The sequence below is a fragment of the Penaeus monodon genome, chromosome 22 (genome assembly GCF_015228065.2).
Source record: "Penaeus monodon isolate SGIC_2016 chromosome 22, NSTDA_Pmon_1, whole genome shotgun sequence".
Classification (NCBI taxonomy): Eukaryota; Metazoa; Arthropoda; class Malacostraca; order Decapoda; family Penaeidae; genus Penaeus; species Penaeus monodon.
The window spans coordinates 3,251,775-3,252,421 of NC_051407.1; positions in this window are offsets into that span (position 1 = coordinate 3,251,775).

Sequence of the window (647 nt, forward strand, 5' to 3'; positions counted from 1 at the left end):
AAAATATCTTATTATCTTTACGTTTATAGGTTATATATTTATTAATATATGTTATTATTATTATATATTTTTAAAATATAATATTATATATATATATATTATACTATTTTAAAATTAAAATTGTATTATGTATTAATAATGAAATTTTACATTCTTATTTATGTATTTTATTATATATCTTTATATATTTTATATTCCAAAATTATATATGATATTATCTATATATTATTTTAATTATTTTTTAAAAATTTCTTCTTATATATTTATTTTGGGTTATCTTCTTTTATATATTTTAATATATCATATTGAAATTATCTCTTCTTTTTTTCTACTATATTATATATTTATTATCAAAATTATTTCATTTTCTTCTATATTATTGTATATATTTTATTTTTGTTGTATTTATAATAATCTATATTCTTAATTTTTTATATTCTAAAAATTATATTTTTTATATTTATATTATTTTACCCTTACTTCTTTTTAAATATTTTATTATATCCTCCATATCTCTATAAAATTTTTATAATATATCATATACTATTTCTCTACCATAAAATAATTTTACATATATATAATGTAAAAAAAAAAAATATTATATAGTTATTAATTTTGAATATAAAATAATTTATATATTATATCTC